The following is a 23267-nucleotide window of genomic DNA, read 5'->3' as shown; positions in this document are numbered from 1 at the left end:
CCACCCCGCCGCCACCAAAATGCCAACAGCAGGTCCCTGCCGTCCTGCAGGGGAGCCTGGACCTTACACCCCCAGGTTGATGGGCTCCTGGGGGCCCGAGAATTTAAAGTATTCCCCATGTGTATTGGCTTCCCCCTTGGCTTTCTTGAGCTCTTTGGGTTTACATTTCCCCGCAAAGAAAGCTATTCAGGGAGATTGCTGCCATGTTTCCGTCTGTGCAGCACCTTGCATCGCTTCTTCCATTTGAACCACGGTGGCTTCTTCCCCTAATAAAATCCAAGTCAGCTCAGAGGTGCCCAGTGGAGGCTGACCCCAGGTCAGAGGAGGCCCCTCCCTCCCATCCCTCTCCACGCCCCACCGCCCGCTCTGCTGGTCCTCAGAGGGTCTGAGAGGGGAAGAGGGGATTGCTGACAATTTTAAAAGTATTTCCCCACAAATTCATGCTCACTTGGTGAGATTATAATGCAGTTGGTTGGGGAAAAAAAGGAAAAGATTCGTTTCTATGTGAATTTGATTTTCTTAGCACTTTGATATTTTTTGATACTTTTTTCAAGGACTCGAAAATAAAGGGACTATTACAGTCCCTTTGTGAAAAATATGATACTCTCAATGCATTATGGCTGCTACAACAAATGTCTTTTTGTTTTTAATTGGGGGCTTGATGTTTTTAAATTAATTAATTTATATATTTATTTTTGGCTGCGTTGGGTCTTCGTTGCTGCACACAGGCTTTCTCTAGTTGAAGCGAGTGGGGGGCTACTCTTCGTGTGGTGCGCAGGCTCTAGAGTGCAGGCTCAGTAGTTGCAGCTCATGGGCTTAGTTGCTCCGCGGCATGTGGGATCTTCCCGGACCAGGGCCCGAACCCGTGTCCCCTGCATTGGCAGGAGGATTCTTAACCACTGCGCCACCAGGGAAGTCCAACAAATGTCATTTTAAAAATCACAACATTCTTACACTAAATTATGAGTTTATGGGAGAGAGATCAGCACTCGTTCGTCCTATCCCTGTTGTGTATGCAGAAAAGCTCTCTAAGATCCCTAGAAGAGGACCACTTTGTCAACATGTGTTTGTTTTGCTTTGAGTATTGTTTCTAACCACAATTCTGAACATCATGTGTCTGTGCAGCTTGGAGTCCAGGCTCCATCTGCAGTTAGGCATGCTCCGCCCAGAGCGAGTGTCTGTGTGGCCCTTGGAGGATGTCCTGCTACTGCAGGGTTCTGAACACAAACGCTCCCCTAAAGGGTTAAGTACAAACTGCTCAGAAGTAACGTGAACCGGAAGTAAATCTCCCACTCTGTCATCTGTGTGTCACTAGCGGCTGCCAGTGGCCCAGCCTGCTCCTCAGCCGCCAGGGGGCGCGGACACCCCGGGCAGTGTCCCCATCAGGCAGGGCAAGCAGGCTGGGAGGGCTGGGCTGGATGTCACCAGACCCCAATGTACCCTGGCTCTGTCCTTATCTGCAAGGATGTGGGCTGACCTCTACCTCAGGGCTCTCAGTTCCCCTCCTGTAACATGCAGGTCAGAGACGCTGATCCCCGTGGTTCTCTAGGTGTCAGGGTTGCACCATTCATTCCCTCATTTACTTGCCAAACATTTATTTGACACGTGCTGGGTGCTGGGTGCTGGGGACACAGCAGTAACCACACCAGATAAAGTCCCTGCCCTCGGGGAGTGCACATTGTACCAGGAGCTCTATGATGGACCTCAAATAGGAGTGAGTGCTGTCCTGCCTGTGAGAGAGGAGTAGTGCACTGTAGGATGGGACAACCATGGGACCTGGGGGATGGGGGAGCTCTGTGACAGGACAGAGGGGAGACGTCCCTCAGCCAAGCCAGTCAGAGCTGGGCAGCTAGATGGCGTTTCCAACTTTTGCTTACATGGCCACCAAGACTGTGGGAAGGGAATGGGCAGCCCTCATGTCTGGCCACCCCAGAGAGGATGCTGGGTGGGCATCTGGGCTGCCTGTGGCATTCTGGAGGGCAGGGGCTGCCACATGTGCCCACCACCACCTCAAGCACAGCTGACACCTGGGTCATGTTCAGGAGGACGTTGATGGATGGGGAAAGTGACGGAGCCCCCTTGTCCAGGGGAAGGATCAAAGTCCCCGGGTCTCCTCAGGTTCTTCTCCTCTTACCACACTTAGGCCTACATCCCAGAAGTGAGCTCGGGTGGCGGGGATGCAGACAGGGCTGAACTGAGGCAAGGGCACGGGTCAGAAGGTGACAATGACAGAGATGGGGTCACTAACCCCCTTGGATAACATGGGCTCCAACAGCAGGTGACCAAGGGCCAGATCCCTCCTGACACCACCACGAACTAACCAGAGTAGATGCCTCAGAGCTGGGTCCCCAGTCCGAGTACTGTACCCCTAACACCCTGCCCAGCAGGCACCACGATGTTTCCTGAGGCACCCCCTCCCCAGGAAAAGGGACTTCATCTCTCCAAGAAGTCCTTCCTGCCTCCAGAGAGTTCTGTCTTCTGGCGCCAACAGAAGGAAGTCCCTGCAGGACCAGGGCCACACCTGAAACCCTCATTCACAGGATCTGTTTCTCTCACAGCATCTAGTTTTCCTGAGACCCAAAACCTTGACTTAGGGAGATTGTTTTCCAGGGATTATTTGCCCCTCCCTGGCTGTGTTCTGGAAAGGCCACAGGCCATGCCCAGGGTTGCCCCGTGGAAACACCCACATGCCTTGTCTGCAGAGTACAGGGCCAGATGGGCTTTGCACACCGACAGACCCCATGGCAGTGTCAACTCAGTCCCCGTGATGGGACGAGGAGCCCATGGCCACATCATCTCTCTCTGGATCCTTCCAACATTCAAATTTTACCTCAGGTCTCTCACAGCCACACCCTCGGTGAGGATAATGGGTGAGTGCCGAACACGTTACCCTCCCTTCTCATAATTCTCATGAAAAAGGCCAGAACCTATATCTGGCCACCCAAATAACCTCCCCACACAACACGATACATGTTTGTGATGCAGGGGACGTCGAAGGCATTTTAATCAATGCCATGTGGACATCTAACAAGAGTTGGGGCACCCAAAGGAATCGCCAGTTCAAGGTCACAATTTGGGGCCAAGGTGGATTTTTGAAGCTGGTTAATCTCTCTCTCCCAAGTCACACCAGACTCTAGCCTTCATGTCTGACCAGTTCCTCCGAAGGCAGTAGGCTGTGGGGTTGTGTGAAGAAAATCGTTCAAAGCTGAGCTGACTCCTAGCGGGGCCCTGGCACATGGAAGATACTCTGACACTGTGGGATAGACTTATACTACAGGAGACTTGGTCATTAATCTGAAATTCACCCTAACTGGGCATCCTAGGTTTTCTTTTTCTTTTTTTTTTTTTAATAAATTTCATTTTATTTATTTTATTTTTGGCTGAGTTGGGTCTTCATTGCTGCGCATGGGCTTTCTCTAGTGCAGCGAGTGGGGGCTACTCTTTGTTGCGGTGCACAGGCTTCTCATTGCAGTGGCTTCTCGTTGCGGAGCATGGGCTCTAGGCATGTGAACTTCAGTAGCTGTGGCACGCAGGCTCAGTAGTTGTGGCTCGCGGGCTCTAGAGCGCAGGCTCAGTAGTTGTGCTGCACGGGCTTAGTTGCTCCGCGGCATGTGGGATCTTCCCAGCCCAGGGCTCAAACCCGTGTCCCCTGCATTGGCAGGCGGATTCTTAACCACTGCGCCACCAGGGAAGCCCCATCCTATGTTTTCATTTGCTAAATCTGGCCACCCTGGAGGCTCAATAACATCTTTGAATAAAAGAACACAGGCATGAAACCAGAGAGCTGGAAGATTACCGAATCCAAACAAGGAATTTTACCAGTGGGAAACAGAGCTCACAGAGCTTTGTAGCACGCTTACTTCTTCTTCCCGTTAGAATAAAATCCAGCTTCCTCCCAGGCCTGCAACATCAGGTCTCCCACTTCATCCTTGCCCACCAGCTCTCCAGTTGCTCTCTGCCCCATGCTCGGTGCCCTCAGGGCTGTGGCATCCACTGCTCCCCTCTGCCCAGAATGCTCATCCCCAGGCTGAGTCCTTGTTAAGATTCAGTTCTCTCCTCAAATCCACCTGCTCACAAGCCATCAACTCCTGCCCTGGCCGGAGTCCTTTCCAGTCACTGTGTCACATCCCTGGTTACTTTTCTTCATCAACATCACCAGGGGTTGAAATCACCTTGTTCACTTTGTTGTCAGCCTGTCCCTCCCCATTCGACTTGCTCACCACAGCATCCAGAACGGTCACCATGACCACAGGCCTCTGACGGCTCCAGTGGAGAACCTGGGCCCTTGCACTGAAATTCCTGCGACAGCCCCATCTCTCCCTAAGCTGCAGGCCCCTAGCTCTCAGCATCATTTGGAGCAGGAGTGAAGATTTCCAGACCCAGGGGCACTAGTGACTCCTGCACTAGGAAGAAGATAAGTTAGTTTCCAGATCTAAGCAAAAGTAGTGATTCAGCCTTTCCTAACCCAAGACACGTAGAAATATGTCTACTCCAAGGATCCAAGGACCTTTTCCCCTTGGGCACCAAAGCAGGTGTTTCTAGGGCTTTCTATACTGAACAGCAATGTTGGGCTAAGGGTGCTCCGTTCTTAGGAACATTCTAGAAGAGTCCCGGTCACTGATTGAGGGTGGCAACTTGCCTCCATGGTGAGAATTGCCCACCAGAACACTTGCTTTCAGTTTAAAAGATCAGAGCATGTGCGCCATGACTCTGTGTGTGCACAAAATCAAAGTGGACCCCATGCATCTGCACATGGAATAGAACCTCTCTGGAGGGACATTTGAGAGACTGGTGATGGTGGCTGCCTGTGGGGAAGGGAACAGCAGGCCTGAGGGTCAAGGTGAGAGAGAGATGCCTCATCCCCAGCACCTTTGCCCACGGCGCTCTACCTCACAGTGCCCAGCCCTCCTTAGGGGCCCATTAAATATTTGTGGAATAAATGAATATACCAATGAATGAGGGAAGTTTTGAAAGGTTACTCATACAAAAGAACAACATAAGATGGAAGCACTAAGTATCCTCTTTCATTCCATCCTCACCGCTCACCCTGCTACCCACCCATAGCCAGCCCCATGCCCACCACAGGGGAGGAAGAGGGGAGAATAGTGCTGACCAGACACATTGCTATACTTTCTATATGTCTGGGGGGATGTCTTTCTCTCCTGGCTCACTTGTCTATGCTTCGGCAACAATCCAGGAGAAAATTCTCATAAAGAGGACCAGGGCCTTGGTGAGCAGATGCGTGAGAGGCTGAGCAGCAGCGGGAAGGACGAGCCCGGTCTGGTCTGGGTGGAAGGCAAAGGTGGGGAGCCCTGATGGCTGCTTCCCCACAGACTGGCCTGGAAGCCTTAACATGGAGGCAGGAAGCAGCTGGGCAGTGACAAGGAAACTTCCCTCACAAAGGCACACGAGTGACCCACGGGGCGCGGCCCGTGACTGCCCAGAGCTCCCTGGGGACTCCTGAATTCCACTCAAGACAGGAGACAGGATGCCGCCTGCTCTGCCACCGGGGTTTAACAACCACGAAAGTGCAGTGAGTCTCTGTGGCCTTTGAGATTCAGGCTGGCTTTGCCAAGAGACCAGCTCGGCTCTTGCCTTGATGCTGTGCTTGCTCAGTCATACCCTCTCTGCACTCTCTGCATTTGGGAAATGTTGAAGATGGACTAGCTGATTGCTTAACTTCCTCTCGGTTCTGACAGTCCTTAACACGCTATTATCTAAAAGAAGAGGGGATGTGAAGGGGAGAGAGGAGTGTGGTGACTTAATACAAAATGCACAAAAATGAGGATTATAAACAGAAAATGTTAGTTAGCAACATGCTTGTGGCCCCAGCAGGTGGAAAGGCTGTACGGGAGTCGGATTTTGTTCACAATTGGAATTGAAACCTAGGCTCTGGTTTTATTTATTTGAAAACCCTGAGCCTCGACTGTCTCCCCTCCAAAATGGGGCAATGTACCTTGATCTCATAGAACCCCCCGAGAGAGGGAGATGCAATAAGGGAGGCAGAAGCTGGCTTAGACAAGGGCAACATGTCAAGCCAGCCCCAATCAAGCCATGAACCACATTCTACTGAATGTGAGTTCAACAGGATTTTTTCTTTTTAACTATTTTTTTAAAAAATATTTATTTATTTATTTGGTTGTGCCGGGTCTTATTTATTTATTTATTTATTATTTATATTTATTTTTGGCTGTGTTGGGTCTTCATTTCTGTGCGAGGGCTTTCTCCAGTTGCGGCAAGCGGGGACCACTCTTCATCGCGGTGTGCGGGCCTCTTCACTATCGTGGCCTCTCTTGTTGCGGAGCACAGGCTCCAGACGCGCAGGCTCAGTAGTTGTGGTTCACGGGACTAGTTGCTCCGCGGCATGTGGGATCCTCCCAGACCAGGGCTCGAACACGCGTCCCCTGCATTAGCAGGCAGATTCTCAACCACTGCGCCACCAGGGAAGCCCTTTAACTAATTTTTATTGGAATACAGTTGCTTTACAATGTTGTGTTAGTTTCCGCTGTACAGCAAAGTGAATCAGTTATATGTACACATATATCCCCTCTTTTTTGGATTTCCTTCCCATTTAGGTCACCACAGAGAGTTGAGTTCCCTGTGCTGTACAGTAGTGCAAGGATATTGATGGGTGTTCTTAGAAAAAAAGGAAACATCATGTGGTCAAGGGAGGGGGATTGTAATATAACATAACAACATGTATTATCAATATTAAAGGTTTAGCGAAATCTTCTGGTTGAAAACTTTTTTTTTTTGGCCATGCCATGCAGCACGTGGGATCTTAGTTTCCTGAGCAGGGATCGAAACTGCACCCCCTGCATTGGCAGTACGGAGTCTTAACCACTGGACCACCAGGGAAGTCCTGAAAAAATTTTTTTAAGCAGGGAAACTCATCACAGAATCTCTACTGATATCTTGAGTCATTCTGATGCCCTGTGGAATTCAGTGTAGGAAATTTTGCACTAATCAACATAAGGTATCATTCCTGAAGAAAGCATCCCAGGAAGAAACTGTAGCGAAGGGAGGGGCAAGGAAAAGGCTTCAAACATTAAGCCAAGATTCAGTCTTTACATTTTGGTGATGGAATTCTTTTTTTTTTTTCCTTCCTGATTACAAAAGCAATACAATACAGCCTCCATAAAAATTGAAGTTTTTTGTGTAGGGGTGTCACATGGTCCATGATTTAAGAGAAATTAGTCTGATAATTTGCACATAATAGTCCAGGCATGGGTGGTAGCAATGGAAATTGAAAAGAGTAGATAGAAAAGTGAGCGGGCAAATCACGACATTTAGCAACTAAGTTTGAGCTTGAAGAATGATGTTAAAACTTCCAAAGATTTAAGAGCTTTCATCCTGGAACACTGGGAAAGTGACATTGGTGCAAGAAAAAAAAAAAAAGAAAGAAAGAAAATGACAAAGAGCAGCTAGTTTAAAGAATGGGAGATGGGTCAAAGAGAGAGCTACCAAATTTGGTCCGATATTTGGTCAGGTTTGAGTCACATCTTCGTGGAACCATCTGGAGGCAAAGGAGACCCTGGATAGGAACTCTGGCAGACTGGAAATACAGATTTTAGAGTTCTTATATAGTCCCACTCCACAAAGGGATTTACTCTCTGATGACACATAGACGGCAAAGAGTGGCAAGAGATGAGCAGCCTGGCAGAATTTCCAGGTAGAAGTTGCACAGAGACTGCACAGGAGACCAGAAAAGTCAAGTTCCCTGGAAGCCAATGGAAGATATTTCAAGGAGGAGGGAGTGTCTTCTAGATGCTAGAGGTTAGAGAAAATACACACCAAGAAGAGTTCCTGGAATGGGAATCGTTAAGTTCTCAGAGAGAACTTAAGTTGAGAGAGAGATTTTAGTGGCAGGATTAGACACCAGCCTGACGAGGAGGAGAGAATGGTGAGGGAATGAAAGCAGTGGGCTGTGACCACAGGCATGACACACATGCCACTTGGAGTCACTTAAGTCCCTGGGCACAGGGCTGTTGTCTCAAGGCAGAGAAAGATGGAGGGAAGGATTTGAAATGCAGCAGAATGAAAGCCCTGACCTGGGTTTTAGGCTCAGGTGTAAATGCATGTCTGGGATGCTAAAGGCCTTCAGATCCAACAGAATCTCAAGGTGAATTCTCTGAAGGCAGCAGTAAGTCTGCGTTCAGCTCCTCCTTTCTGCATACGGAGTGTCTAAGATGAACTCTCTCCTATTCAGAAATGCTTTCCTTCCTGGTTGGGGAAGTCACCGTTTTGATTTAGAAGTCTTCTAGGCTGTAGGCATGTAGGTATAGATAACACTTTTTGTCTCAGAAAAGGGTTATCACTAATTTCACTTAATTGTGTCAGTACAAACTGGGTAAGATTTGTTACTAGAGTCCAGCTTTTTGACCTAGAGATCTATAAAAAAAATCTGGCTGAAAGGACTCCTGAACTCCATCTGGACTCGATTCTAGATTTTCTAGCCAACCAACACCAATAAAGCTACACCCTGCTCCCCACCCCTGGATAATTCAGGTGCTATATGAGGACATATAGGCCAACCTCCTGATTTGGTGGTGTCTTATTTCTCTCTGGAAACAGGCACTGACTTTTTTTTTTAATTGAAGTATAGTTGATTTACAATGTTGTGTTAGTTTCAGATATACAGCAAAGTGATCAAAGTGATTCAGTCATACATACATATATATCAATTTTTTTTCAGATTCTTTTCCCTTAAAAGTTATTACTATATATATATATATTTTTTAAATATTTATTTATTTATTTATTTGGCTGCACTGGGTCTTAGTTGCGGCATGTGGGATGTTTAGTTGTGGCATGTGGGATCTAGTTCCCTGGCCAGGGATTGAACCCGGGCCCTGTGCATTGGGAGTGGAGTCTTAGCCACTGGACCGCCAGGGAAGTCCCCACAAAATATTGAGTATAGTTCCCTGTGCTATACAGTAAGTCCTTGTTATTTATCTATTTTATATATAGTAGTGTTAAATTAGGAGTTTGGGATTAACATACTCCTAATTTATCCCAAACTCCTAATTTATCCGTCCCCCCCGGCACTGACTTTTTACCACCTTTTCCCTGGGAGAACCAAGGCTGATTCCAATGGACCTGACAAAGGATGCAAATTTCAGTAGACTAGCAATTCACATATGTGAACTTCATAGTGCTTGTCAAACCCAAATGAATTAGGGAGTCCAAGAATCTTAGGAGGCAATGATGGAGGGGCACTTTACTGTTTGTACCTGAACTTCAACTATCATTGAGTGACACTAGTGGGCTTTAATATTTGTGCTTAGTATCCTTTCCACTGGTATTAACAAGCTGTCATTCTTCATTGTCAGTGGGCACTCTTCCTTGTCCAAAGCCAAAACACCAAGAGAATGTCTCTGCAGACTAGCACCCACCAAGTCATCATTTTTCTAACTACTGTTGAGGCCCTGCCTTCCTTGCTGCCTGTGCATTCACCTGGCTCAGTTCCCATTTCCCTATTTGGATGTGAATGTCACTTAGCCAGTTTGCCCACATGATTTCCCAGACCCAGGAAGGGACATGCCTTGATGCAGAAAGATGCAATCGCTGCTACCACCATGGAAAGGAAAGCCCATCCTTGGAATGGGTCACGTGCTTTTCTTTCCTTTCCTTTTGTTTGTTTGTTTCTTTCTTTTTTTTATGTCAGAAGCTGTGCTCCTGTCATCCATTTTGGTGGGGCATTTCACTTTCTCTGACAAATGCCCATTTGCCTTTGATTCTTCAAGGATACAATTTTCCAGCCAAATGGGACTTTTGTTTATGCTTAGGATTCCAGACTTCATGGACATCGCTTAATCCAACATCTCTGCCTCCAGGCAATGCTTTTTTCCAGAGAATCAGAGAAATTCTGTGCATTCTTAAAATAAAAAGTGAGATCTAATTATAGGTCCTGACATTTCCAGGGATCAGTCTGGAAATTACATAGAGTAGCTCTGAAATAACCTCACTTCATTTGCAATTTCCCTTTGATAAAGTTAATTTAGGTGGCCTTGACCCTGGTCAGGGACCCCACTTGCCCTTTGCTCTTGAGTTTGGGGACTCTATTAGAGCTGTATCCAGAACCTTCTCCCAGCTTGCCTGAGAGAGACATAAGGCTCAGGGAATTTTGGGTTCTTACATGACTCTGCTCTGCATGACTCAAGGGCACAGGTCTCCTTCCTTCTCATCTTTCCTGCACAGAGGCCAAAAGTGAGATGAAGACAATGCAAGTTTAGGATCCAGCCATAAAGTAGCAGTAGGATGTGAACAAGTCACAGTTGCCCTCTGGGCCCCTCAGTTTCTCATGTATAAAATGAAGGGGTTGGACAACGAGCTGCTCTTTGATCCCAGTTCAATTCAGAACTATAAAAGCACTGAGGGATTACTTAAATGAATAAGGCTGGATTCTTGCTCTCAGAAAGCAACCTAGTTAGTGACTGGAATGAAACAAAAAACTCCTGAGTCCTACTGTGTACCCGGTACCATGCAAGGCACTTTGAGCTCACAATCCTCAGTGCAACCTTTAAAGACTGGTGTTCTCACTCCTGATATGGCTAAGGAAAGTAACTGGCCTCGCTAGGGAGTGGCAGGCACGTGTTTGACCCCAGTTCTGCCACTCACCAAAAGTCCAAGGGTTTATTGTCCACCCAGACTGCCTCAGACACTTGCAGGATGTGGTAAGTGCTACAACAGAGGTACAAACAAGGCACTCTGGGAACACAGTGTCTTTATGTTTCCAGTGTCTTCCTTCCCTAGCCAAGGACTCCGTGAGCCTTGCCACTTGGGTCCGGGCTGAGCTCACTCAGGGAGTCAGGCCCCACAGGGCTCTCTGCCAACCTCCCATCACTCTGACTCTCAGAATTTATTTTTTACTTTTCTTCCAGGAATGTCAGCCCACTTGTAACAATAACAATAATCCTTTCTACACGGGAACACCACTTCAACGTTTATGAAGCACCATCACATCCATTACCTCAGTTTTTTAAAAAATAAATTTATTTATTTATTTATTTATAATTTTGGCTGCGTCGGGTCTTCGTTGCTGCACACGGGTTTTCTCTAGTTGCGGCAAATGGGGGCTACTCTTTGTTGTGGTGCACGGGCTTCTCATCGCGGTGGCTTCTCTCGTTGTGGAGCACGGGCTCTAGGCGCATGGGCTTCAGTAGCTGTGGCACGCGGGCTCAATAGTTGTGGCTCGTGGGCTCTAGAGCGCAGGCTCAGTAGTTGTGGCACATGGGCTTAGTTGCTCCGTGGCATGGGGGATCTTCCTGGACCAGGGCTCTAACCCGTGTCCCCTGCATTGGCAGGCGGGTTCTTAACCACTGCACCACCAGGGAAGCCCACAAACATTATTTCATTTAATCACTTCCTCCTCTACATTCCTACAACATATTCTGGGTATCTCTTTAGTATAACAGTCTGCCTTGTCTAATAGGCCTATTTCCCTTTATTGTGTTCATCTTGGTTCACAAGTTCCATCCTATAATTCTGGTATCTCAGCATCTTGCACACTTCTGTGCACAAAGTGGGGGGAGATAAAAGTTTGCCATATTGAATCCTCAGAGTGTTGTGGCTCTTTCTCATTGCTGCCTTCTTCACCCCTTCAATTCAATGGATGTCTGGTTGCCTGTGAAGGGTATAACTGGGTTCTTCGGGGGTAAATCATGGGAGGAGTTCAGACCAGCCGGGGGAAGACAGAGGTGAAGGCCTCTGATGCCTGGTAGGTCATGGTGGATGCTACAGCAGAGTTTGGTGACTACTTAGTTTTGTCTCGGGACAGGTGGCTAGCAGGACTGCTTCTTGGAAGGGCCCCACTCAGAGAAGAAAAGTGGGACTGAAGAGCCCGACAGGGGACAGAATTAGGAAGGGCCACGGATTTGACCCTTGGGAAAGAGTGGACAGATGCTTGGAAAAATTCTCCTCAAAACAAACAAACAAACAAAAAACAAAAACAAGAAAGGAGAGCTAAATGGGTAACTTTTCTGGGGCACAGGAGTCAAATGGTTGCCGTTCTTAGGAAAAGAGGAACTCTTCCTGCAACACTCAAACACTGCGTAGAAAAAGTGCAGGGAGCTTAACTCCCTGGCAGTTCTTGACTAAGAAGGGTGAGGGGCCATCAGTTTCCTGCAATTCCTCTCTGGAGAGAGGAGAGGTGCTTTAAGTCCCAAATTTCTCCTCTGGTTGGAGGAGGGACATGAAACTTAGAAATTTCCCAAGTTATCTTTAGAAATGAAGGCTAGGGCTTCCCTGGTGGCGCAGTGGTTAAGAATCCGCCTGCCAATGCAGGGGACACGGGTTGGAGCCCTGGTGGGGGAAGATCCCACATGCCGCAGAGCAACTAAGCCCGCACGCCACAACTACTGAGCCTGCGCTCTAGAGCCCGCGAGCCACAACTACTGAGCCTGTGAAGCCCGCGCTCCTAGAGCCCGTGCTCTGCAACAAGAGAAGCCACCGCAGTGAGAAGCCCGTGCACCGAAACGAAGAGTAGCCCCTGCTCGCTGCAACTAGAGAAAGCCCACGCAGCGAGGAAGACCCAACGCGGCCAAAACATAAATAAATAAATAAATAAGTAAAAATTAAAAAAAAAAAAAAGAAATATAGGCCGGGGTCATGCAGCCCCCATTGCCCCTCAGATCAGGGAGGAAGAAGGCCAGTGGCTCCCACTAGCGCTCAGAAAACAGGCAGGGTATGTTCTCTAAATACTCTCCAGGAAAGGCAGTGGACCCTGAGCTCCCCAAATTCTCCTTAGTAAAGCGGACAGGGGCCAGAATCCCGTCAAGTCTTCTTTGAACAGAGAGCGGCGGGGGCGAGGAGGGGGCGTCCCGAATGTACAAAATCATTTTTTCCCTGGCAATTCTCAGAAAAGTGGGCAGGGCAAGAATAGCTAAAACTCTTCTCAGAACAAGGGTCAGGGGCAAGATTCCTCAAGGTTTTCCTTAGAACGGGGGCTGGAAGCAAGAAACCCAAGATTCTTCTCAGAAGAGAGTCGAACCCGTGACTCTAGTCAGAAGAGAGGCCAGGGCCAACGAAACCCTTCGGAAACAAGGCCGCGCCACAGCTCGCCCAGTGTCCTTAGAGCGCGCCTCATGCGGCCCCGCCCACTGCCCGGCGTAACCGCCCCACGCCCGCCGGGCCCAGGCCACCTCCGGTGCATTGTGGGTGGGGCGCCCCTGCTGAGCACTGCGGGGAACCCCCTGCCCATCCAGTTGTTGGCCGCCGGGCAGCCCGGTGTAACCCCCCGCCAGTGTCCGAGCGAGCCGGCCACGGATTGACGCGTCCTCATGCCCCACCCCTCGCGGTGTTCCTACCCTGAAGCTAAAGCCCCGCCCCCGAAGCACCCTCACTGGACGTGAGGCCCGCTACACTCTCCCATTGGCAGGCCGCCTGTCAGTCACCTCGTCCCGCCTCCTTGGGCCCGCCCAGGCCCCCAGCGCGATCCCGAGGGCCAGCCGGCCAGCGCGCTCATTGGCCGCCGGGTGCTGTCCGTCATGAGTCTGGCCACGCCCTCTTCGGGGCGCGGATCCCGGGAACCCTGGCTGGATCTCATTGGCCTGCGGCGCCGCCACTCAGTGAGACGCGCCTCAACCCGGAAGTGTGCGAGGCGAAATCTGCCTAGCAACCGGGGAAGCCGGGCTGCGAAGCGGGCAATTTCAGTGTGAGACGGAGCGGCGAGACCGAGCGGCGGCTTCGAGCGCTGTGCGGCGGCTCCTCCCGCCCGGGGTCAGCGCCCCGGCGCGCGCACGCGCACCCCCGCCGCCCGAACGCGCTCCGCGCCACCCGCTCAGTCTGTCCGTCGACCGTCCGTCGTCCTGTCGCCGCGACTCCGCCGCCGCGGGCGCCACCTGAGGGAGCTGCCGCCGCGGGACCCAAGCGGACTGGATACGACCCTGCCACCCGAGGCCGCCCGGGGCCCAGCAGCCGCCCGCAGAGGCGCCGAGCAACTTCGGTGAGTGAGGGGCGGGCGCCGTTGGTGGCGGGTCCCCGGCTTCCGGTGCCCCGGGCTTCTCTGGGGCTTCCGCTTCTCTGAGGGGGCCGCTTCCATGCGTGGACCACCTTGTCTGAGGAGACCCGCTTCCCTAAGGGACCCCGCCTCTCTGGTAGGAGCCTCCCTTCCCTGAGGGTGCCCCATCTCTTTGAGGGACCGCCTGCCTCCCTGAGGGGCGCCTTCTCCGAGGGCCCCCGCCTCTTTGAGACTACCCCTCCCAACTTCTCTAAGGGGACCCCTGCTTCTCCGAGGGGTTGCTTTTTGCGGGACCCCCTGCGTTTCTGGGACCCCCCCGTCTTCCCTGAGGGACCCCCACTTCTCTCAGGGAGACATCCCTGCTTTTAGGGCACCTTTCCCCTCACTTCTCTGGGGGACCCCCACCTCTGCGAGGAGATCCCTGCTTCTCTGAGCTGTTGTCCCACTGTTCTGTGTTCCTTTTTGGCCCTTGCCTTTTTAAGGTGTCCCCCGCTTTTCACAGGTCTTCCTTTCCTCTTACCTTTCTGCGTTGCTCTCCCTGCTTTTCTGTCCCCACTTCTTTGGGTGACCTCCTCCTTTTCCCAAGTGTCGCCCAACTAATCTGAGGTGTTCCTGCTTCTGTCAGGATCCTTGTTGGAGGTGTTCCCCACTTTTCTGATTTGACCCCACTTTTGATGGGACCCGCTACGTTTTGATGAGTACCTCCATTTTACTGAGGGGGCCCACTACTCTGAAATGCCCATACGTCTGACTGGATCCTTATTTACTTGAGGAAATGTTCCCCACTTTTCCAAAAAAGTTTTCGTTCTGGAGGGGACTCCTACTAATTTGTGGATGCTGCAGTGTTTGGAGGGGTCCCTGGCTTCTCCAGAGGTTCTCCCCCTAATATGAGATGTCCCACTGCTATTAGGCTCCTCACATCTCTGAAATGTGCCTGCACTCTTTCAAGATACCTCCTCTCTGATGGAGGACACAGTGGATTTCTTCACTTCTTTAAAGGGTCCCCCTGAATCCCCAGGGGTTCCCCTTCCACCTGCCTGAGGATAGTCCCCCTTTCCTGAGGTTTCCCTCCTGATTTGCTAAGGGAGAAACTCTTCCCCCATTTTTCCTTTGAGCCCCCAACTTCAGGGTTCCCGTATTTCTGTTTGTGGTACCCACTTCTCTCTATTCTGGAAGGAGAGATCAGAAATATACCCCTCCCACCTTCAGTCTTCTTTCTTGCCAGATTAGGGGTATTCTCTGAACTTTTACCTCAGCTTCCAGGGACCTGGAGGAATTTGTGGTTGGAAGGGAAATTGGGAGACAGGCAAAAAAATGCTGTTTTCTCTCATCCTTTTAAGACCTGCTGGATTTGGGGGAGCAGGAGCTGTTGTCAGAGGACAGTCTTGGTTACTCTGTTTTTGAGTCATGGGGCCACCACAGTGTTGTCAGGCCAGTGTAGCAGGAGGGACAGGGCTGGAGCATTGTACCCCATTATCACACTTTCAAGTTGTGGGACTGACCCACTTCCTGTCCCATCCCTCAGTCCTCCCTCTGCATAGTATAACTCACCCCCCCGAAAAAAAAAAAAAAAAAAAAAAAGGAGAAGAAAAACGCTCTTTCAGGTCTTCCAGCTGTGTTTTCTCTCCCTAGGCCCTCTGATTTACCCCTTGATCTCCAGTGGATCCTCAGTTTGTGGGCCACTCGGGTTTGAAAGGCAGAGCAACAAGCAGGAAATGGGTCACCTTAGACCCAGGAAGGGTGGAAGGGAGGCAAGGAACAGGGGATTTGAATTCATTTCTCTAAGTTTTAGGTGACTTCAGCTTGGCTCAAAGGAAGTTTTTACGTGGCTTTTACAAATCTCATGTGTACCTTTTTTTTTTAATGGCCCACCCTGGATTCCAGGTTCACTCCAGTAGCTAATTTTATCTGTTTTGCCAAACGCAGAGCTCTCTGGAGCCCAAGTAGATGAATGCTGGCATTGAGAGATGGTCCAAAGGACAGGAATGAACTCAGTTTGAAACCTGAGTAACTTGTAACCACTTCGTGTCCATGCACAAGTCTCGGGCTAAAAATGTGGGGAAAATGTTCCTGAAGTGGAGTTCTGAAATATAGACTGAACTTGGTTGGTTTAGCCTTTCAACCAGTTCTTCCCTCTGACTCTGCTAGAACTGCAGTTCACTTTACAGTTTGACTTAAGACTGTCTCTCCCCTGTTCATTTCCATCTGGGTCTTGCTTAATTTGAGTCCTTTGTGAAGACTCCTGCCGAGGCTATAATTTGAGTTCTAAATCTGTCGGTGGACCATGTGGACACAAGTTTCAACTCGAGCTATTTTCTTCTGTGGAGAAGCGCTTGGAGAGTTTCCTGGGCTCTCTGCTCCTGGGGTAGTCAAGTCCAGGCAGGAAGCCGCTACAGCCCTGGTTGCTCCTCTACTGCCTCTTCCTGGTCAGCTTGCCCTGAGGGGAAGAGGAAATATGGTGGGGAGCTCGGGGCTTAAGGTGTCCTGAGACAGGGCAGAGAAGTGCTGGCACATGTTTATTATTTGAAAATGAAGCCCATAGGACCAGCAAGGTGAGGTGTTAGGGAAGAGGGAGCTTTGAAGTCAGAAGGACCTGATTCAGATTCTGGGTCTGTCCTTCCTAGCTGTGTGGCCTTGGATAAGTTATGGCACAAGATCAGCACGTTACTAAATATTTGAGGGGGTCACATCTCTGTGAATGTGTGTAAAGGCGCCTACAAATGGGAAGTGGAGGCAGCCAGCACAGCGCCTAGCACATGGTTGGTGTGCAATAAACGTTGGTTGTTGTGCTCAGGAGGTTATGGTTCTGGTCTGGACTCCCAGACAGGAAGCACTTGACATTTTGCCAAGGCCAAATATGCCCGCGGAGCAAAGAGAAAGAAACTCGGAGTGTCTCTTGCAAAACCCACTGGCCACCTGGGTCTAGTAGCGTTTTTCTGTGTTCAGATAGCAGATGTGAGATGGATTTGCTGTGTGACAGGGGTTTGTGTTTGCCTTGGCCTTGCTTTCTCCCTCTGTAAAATGGGGTAATTTGTGAGTTAAGGCCATGGAGATGTATTACTATAATTAGACCACAGGCGAGATAGAAGATTATTACAAGCTTGAATTGTGGGAAGAAAAAGAAGGTGAACCATAAAGGATCACGGCCATACTTTGGGACTGCTTGACTGAGTGATATGCAGCAGTTACCTGATGAGTGATCTCTTCTTACACGTTAGAACCTTGGAAGAAGAACCGTTCTTTTAGGGTAATGGATCAGATTTGGGGACAAAAGACTGGAAAAGTGATGTACGAAGGCATTTATTGCCACACAATAATAGTACATTGAGTGTGTGGCTTAGTGCCCATGAGGAGATCAGAATTCACCTTGAGTTCCCAAGGATTCAGAGGGCTGTGAAGAGGCTAACTCAAACTCTGGGGTTGGAGGCTGGGGTGGGCAGGACACTTTTTTATTTTTGAGAGGGTTTTGTCTTAGCAATTAGTGAAAGCCTTAAAATCATGGCTGGTGAGTTGGGCCCAGCCTTTTTCACTTATTCATGTGGAGACAGATGACACTTGCCCTTGATAGCTAAAACCCGGGTTGCGGGTGAATAGTGGGTGAAAAATCTGAGCTAGGCCCCCACTGCACCGCTTCCAAGTTTGAAGAAAAGGGTTTTTCCCCCTCTCTTGAAATATCCCCTTTCCCTCCCTCTGCCCCCATCCCCCCACACACAGAGTGAATTTACTATTGAAGCCAAGAAATATCTGCCAGTCTTAAATTTCTCTTAATTCTTTTAAGGACATTTATTCCATTATATGGGAAAGGAGCAAAGTTTATTATTTTTAAAATATAAAACATAGGGTAAACAACTTTAAGGGGATTATTATCCCTTTTGAAATTATGATGTCCCTTGTGTGCCACAGACTTCACTCTGGTGGATGGTGGCGCCACTACCAAGTCCCTTTTATCTAACGGGAAGTTTTTTAAACTTTTTTTTGAATTGAAAGATCCTTACAGCAATAAAAACCCTTGGATAGTTAGGAACGATATTGATCTAGGTACATTTATTAGATGTAATGTAGCGTGGTTATCCGTTGGTGGGCAGCTCTAAAAGGTATGTGGGTCCCAACACTGCCCAGCTTCTAACTCTGGACAATAAACTGTTGATTTATGTAACTGAAATAGCTGGGGAAGTCAGGGTTTCCTTCCTGTTGGAGACAGCACTGGGGGCATTAAATCCCTGTGGGATTTTGATGATAAGAAAGAAGCTGACCTCTTTCGGAATTGGGAAATAACTACTGTATGGAGTCGTTCCATGCAAATGAATGGATGTTGTTATTTTGAATTTCTAGTATTAAGTTTGGCTTTATCCTCTCTGCAGCCTGGCTGCCTTTGTTTACACTGGTGCATTGTTTGAATATGAATTTATCCCTCCAAACTGGCCTATAAGGGACGTTTAAACACTCAAGTAAGGGCTTAACTTGGCACAAGTTTTCCTGTGTGGCCGTAAGGTAGGGTTTTTTTGTTTTTTTGTTGTTTAATGCAACTAAAATAGGATTGAAAAATAGAAAGTGTTAGATTTTCTGGCTCATATAACTTCCTATGCCAGCAAATAATTCAGCAGTAAATGTGTGCCAATGATGTGCTAGGCACACCATGCTGGGTGCTGGGGGCCTAGCAGTGAGCTGGGCCCCCAGGGACAGATGCAGTCAGCCCTCAAGGATCTTAACATCCCAGTCACAGACAAGTAAACAAATGAATGAAAGAATATCTCAGGGCTTCTTTGGGCATATTCCTGGATGTTGGGAGCTTGGGGTGGAGTTTCTTGGAGGTTTGGAAGTGAAACCTTACTACCCTTCTAATTTCCTCACTGGACTCCTTGCTTCTGTTTCCTCCCTCTGAAAGGAAGCAGAAATTATGGTGTTTTCCCGGTTGATTGTTGGCTTTTGGCACTAGTTGATCCAGGATGACTGTGGCTGTAGTCTTGGAGAAACAAAAGAGAGTCTGGAATGGTTATTGCCAGGAGCATTTTCAGCTTTACTTTTCTTGAAGTTGGTGGCAGTGTGTTTTTGGAATCCTGTGGCATTTCTTCATGGCAGTGCATGTTATGCAAAGAGATAAACAGCTATTAAAGCCCTTCTCGCCTTGTTTTTTTTTTTTTTTTTTATAAATTTATTTATTTATTTATTTTTGGCTGCGTTGGGTCTTTGTTGCTGCGCGTGGGCTTTCTACAGTTGTGGTGTGCGGGCTTCTCATTGCAGTGGCTTCTCTTGTTGTGGAGCACGGGCTCTAGGCGCACGGGCTTCAGTAGTTGTGGCACACGGGCTCAGTAGTTGTGGCTTGCGGGCTCTAGAGCGCAGGCTCAGTAGCTGTGGCACACAGGCTTAGTTGCTCTGCGGCATGTGGGATCTTCCCAGACCAGGGATCAAACCCGTGTCCCCTGCATTGGCAGGCGGATTCTTAACTACTGTGCCACCAGGGAAGTCCCTCTCGCCTTGTTTTAAATCTTAAAAAAAAAAAAAAAAAGTCGGACAAGGGTAGTGCTTGGCTGTTGTTTATGGCATAGGAAAAGTGAGATTTCAAATAGGTGGACTGCTTAGTCATGTATTAGTAGGTTCTTGGTGCACAGAGTTCCCTCTGCCCTAGGGTTCCCTCTTGTATTGGGACTGGGGAAGCACTATTTTGATCTTCCTATGTTGTGGCCCAGATTTGATGTTAGTCCACATAGATCAATTATGTGACAGGTGCTTTGCTTAAGTAGGTGTATTTGTGAGGGGTGGAGCCAGAGAGCCAGGGTGGATACTCATTCAGGGCCCAGGGCCCAGCAGGGGAGAGAGAGCATATTACAAGGAGAGTTTCTGGTAGTCTGTCTTCTTTTCCTTTCCCTTCACCCAAGTACTGACTCGTGAGGTGAAGAGGAAGGCCCAGACCGGAAGTGGGCGTGGACAAGCAATGCAACTGTGCACGTGACCAGACTCCCACCTCTGGGCTCTGTTGCCCTTGGGAAGTGGATGCTTGCTCTCTCTTCATTTCCTGTTCCCCACACTCCAGGCTGAGTTCTTGGGCTCCAATTTGAGCGTAGAAAACATGTTCAGGTTATCACTTTTTGCTCAGTAAGCTGTTTTGTCAGAACTGGGAGCCACCAGTGGACCTGCACCTAGCAGTTCTAGGGGCTCAGCTAATGTACCCACAAACTCAGGACTATCTGGCAGGGTGGTTAACAGGATGGTTTCCTATTGCATTATCACAATGTTCCCTGCAGGAGCTTGCCTGCAAAAGGCTGCTCTGGAGACGTGTATAGAACTAAAGGAAGCAGACAGTAGATAGATCCTTCTGCAAGAGTGTGCTCTTGAAGAATTGTTTGCTGTTATTTGTCTTTGTTGCTTTGTAAAAGTGCCCTGTGTGCAGTAGAAACTTTGGAGCCAGAAAGCCAGATTCTGCCACTTGCTGGCTCTGTGACCTCAGGAAGGTGGCCTAACTAACTGCAAGTGGCCTAACCTCTTTGAGCCTCAGTTTCTTCATTTGTTGGGTGGGGATGGTAAGCACGAAGCAAGCAGCTGGATTGTTGTACGTGCCTAGTAAAGGTAGTTGTTAGCAGAATCATACCAAGGCTGACTATTCCTCTTGAGGTTGGCACCCAAGTTTGGATAGCTATCTATGGCAGTTAATACTGCCCAAGAGCAAACCAGTCCATGTTGGGGCCACAGGCTGCTGCGTACGACTGAGGGCTGATGATCTAGAGGTTCCTGCATTGGCTGATTTTTGACAGTGGGTTCCCTTAGTTCATCATAGCCTTACACTGCTGCTGCTGCCGCTGCCACCGCATCACCTTGGTGTACCATATGGACTTGCAGTGCCTCCTGAAGCATGACAGGGTAACTAGGAAAAAGGCTCAAACCTACACTCTATGTGGCTATAGTATGTTGTAGGAAAAGCCTTACTTTTGAGTGTGATGGAAATATTCATTTAACTTGGTAAGGGTCAGGCACCTGGCTGGACACAGGAGCTCATATGCTACTAGGAAAAAACAAGTTCATGAACTGATAACTGCAGCAAAATGCTGCAGTTGGATTGCGGAAGGAGAGCCTGCAAAGGAAGGGGCGATCGGGAGAGCTACTTTTTAGGTGGCTACTCATTCCCAGGAGAGGAACAGCATGGGCACTGTCAGGGACCTGGAGGTAAAGAAACAATCTGGTGAGTTCCCTTGACCTGAGGAGGTTATGCTCATCTAAAAATCAGAGTTTGAACTGAGCACCTTTGGCAAGAAAAGCCCAAAGTTACCTTCAAAGGTAGAGAGTCTTATAAAATGTGCCATAGTAGGATTCAAGATTGAACTCTAAAATAATATTTAAATTGAGCTCTGAATAAGTATTTTCAATCAGAAAGCAATGATGGCCAGTGAAATCAGACCATGCAGACTCTATTTATAATAGTATGCAGTCTACATGGAGTTTCAGGAGGACAGATAATGGGGGCTGCTTCTGAATTTTTTTCCTTTGAGAATTGTCATTTAAGCTGGTCTAAAACTCTTAATACAGCAGAACAGTTTTTTCTTTTTTCTTTTTTTGGCTGCGTTGGGTCTTTGTTGCTGCGCACAGTCTTTCTTTCTCTTTGCTCTCTGTGGCAAGTGGGGGCTACTCTTCGTTGCAGTGCACAGGCTTCTCATTGCAGTGGCTTCTCTTGTTGCAGAGCACGGGCTCTTGGCACGTGGGCTTCAGTAGTTGCAGCACGGGGGCTCAGTAGTTGTGGTGCATGGGCTTAGTTGCTCCGCGGCATGTGGGATCTTCCCGGGCCAGGGCTCCAACCCGTGTCCCCTGTATTGGCAGGCGGATTCTTAACCACTGCGCCACTAGGGAAGTCCCCAGAACAGTTTTTTAACTTGCATGACATTTTCAAGGTTTAGGCTTTATATTTATATTTACAAAGCTTTAAACTTTATACTTAACCTCTTAAAGTATCTCTATTGAAGGTTGATTTTTGACCCAAATTTGAAAAAAAGATTTTACTGCTCCCAAACCAGGAGTTGGTAAAATTATAGGCCTGACTAGGTCAACATGCAAGAGGACATGGTGTTTGTTATCAAGCTGTGAAGGAGAAAACTAGAAAGACCCGCCTCCTGAATTTCCTATAGTGAAATGCTGGGCACCAGTGGAGGAGGGGAGTATTCATCCTATTAGGAAAACTTTGGGGAGGAATGTTTTCCTCTTTCCTATGTTAGGTCGGAAGATCTGCCATTTAATAACTGGGGAGGGGGGTGTGAACTGGATACCAAGTTTTTAAAACATGTTTTTCTTCACATCTAAACCAAGGATGTTTATTAGCAGGCCACTGACGTGACTAATACTCTTTCTTTGTTAAGCAGGTTTGAATAGGTTGATCTCTAGAGTTAAGACTGTCATATAGCATTTTTTTTTTCTGGTAGTTTTCTGATTTTTTTCCTGTTAATTCTTTAATTCATAGGAAACATGGTTCACTTACGAACTTTTCAAAGACTTAAAATTGACCTAAATTAGGTGTGCATATTTTTTTTTTTTTTGTAAGCCATATATAGACACAAAAGAGATACTTCTTGCCAACTGGTGACACATGCAGATGAAGACAGAGTGGGAGATACACTTCCGGTTCACAATGATACTTCTGAGCAGTTTGTATTTAACCCTTTAGGGAAGCATTTGTGCTCAGAGCCCTGTAACAGTGGGATATCGTCAGGGCCACACAGAGGCTAACTGCAGATGGAGCCTGAACTCCATGTTGCATCGACACTAAGTGTTCAGAATTGTGGTTAGAAAACAAACACATGTTGACAAAGTGGTTCATCTCTAGAGAGCTGTGCTTCAGAGAGCTTTTCTGCATACACAACAGGGATGGGGCAGATGGGTGCTTATCTGTCTCCCACAAACTCCTAATCTAGTGTAAAAGTGTTGTGATTTAAAAAATGACATTTGTTGTAGAAGCTGTAATGTGTTGGGAGTATTGTATTTTTCATAAAGCATAGTCCCTTTAACTATTTTCTGGTCCTTGAAAAAAATACCAAAAATATCAAAGTACTAGGGAAATCAAATTCACATAGAAATGAATCTTTTCCTTTCCTTTCCCAACCAATTGCTTTGCAATCTCACCATCTGAGAGTGAATTTGGGGTGAAATAAGAAACTTTAAAATAATCCTCTTAGAGATTGTGGTTATATTGTCCCTAAACTCCGTGAAAATAGTTTTAGACTTTAGAGTACTAAAAATGCAAAGTGTGGAAAGTAGTGCTCTTTTTCATAAAGGTACTTTCTTTTTTAAACTTGGTACACTTTTGTAAATTTATTTATTTATTTATGTT

General features: G+C 48.2%; 1 protein-coding gene across 1 annotated transcript in view; it reads left to right on the top strand.

Moving 5' to 3' along the window:
- Positions 1–13642: 13642 nt before the first annotated feature.
- GATAD2A (GATA zinc finger domain containing 2A) overlaps positions 13643–23267 on the top strand; it is a 99090-nt gene continuing 89465 nt past the window's right edge. The window contains exon 1 of the mRNA XM_059918020.1: positions 13643–13945. The gene's annotated coding sequence lies outside the window, so the exon portion shown is untranslated. The remainder of the gene's footprint in view (positions 13946–23267) is intronic.

Source organism: Balaenoptera ricei, chromosome 3 (genome assembly GCF_028023285.1).
Source record: "Balaenoptera ricei isolate mBalRic1 chromosome 3, mBalRic1.hap2, whole genome shotgun sequence".
Classification (NCBI taxonomy): domain Eukaryota; kingdom Metazoa; phylum Chordata; class Mammalia; order Artiodactyla; family Balaenopteridae; genus Balaenoptera; species Balaenoptera ricei.
Note: the sequence above shows the minus strand (reverse complement) of the source record. Positions and strands in the feature narration are given on the sequence as shown.